The following is a 339-nucleotide window of genomic DNA, read 5'->3' as shown; positions in this document are numbered from 1 at the left end:
CCCCGGAGGATCTGGGATTTGCACTGCCGGCCCCTTGGGGATCCCCCGGGGATTCAGGATCCCCTCACGGGCCGCTGGGGACCCCCGAGGGATCCGGGATCTGCTCTGGGAACAGCTCAGCATCCCCGAGGGATCTGGGATCCCCTTTGGGGGCCAGTGGGGACCCCCGAGGGATCCGGGACCTGCTCCAGGGGCAGCCGGGGATTCCCGCAGGATCTGGGATCCGCTCAGTGGCCTCTCAGTGATCCCTGAGGGACCCGGGATCCCCTCGGGGGCGGCTGCGGGTCCCCGGGGGATGGTGGCTCGGAGCTGGGCTCCGGCGGGACCCGGGATCGCTCC

The 339-nt window shown here is 71.7% G+C and overlaps 1 protein-coding gene across 2 annotated transcripts in view; it reads left to right on the top strand.

Annotated features, from left to right (window-relative positions):
* CDK5RAP3 (CDK5 regulatory subunit associated protein 3) overlaps positions 1–339 on the top strand; it is a 21834-nt gene that overhangs the window by 16386 nt on the left and 5109 nt on the right. The window lies entirely within an intron of this gene.

This window comes from Calidris pugnax, unplaced genomic scaffold, assembly GCF_001431845.1.
Source record: "Calidris pugnax isolate Ruff unplaced genomic scaffold, ASM143184v1 scaffold335, whole genome shotgun sequence".
NCBI classification, from domain to species: Eukaryota; Metazoa; Chordata; class Aves; order Charadriiformes; family Scolopacidae; genus Calidris; species Calidris pugnax.
The sequence above is the reverse complement of the archived record's forward strand: the minus strand, read 5'-3'. Positions and strand labels throughout refer to the sequence as shown.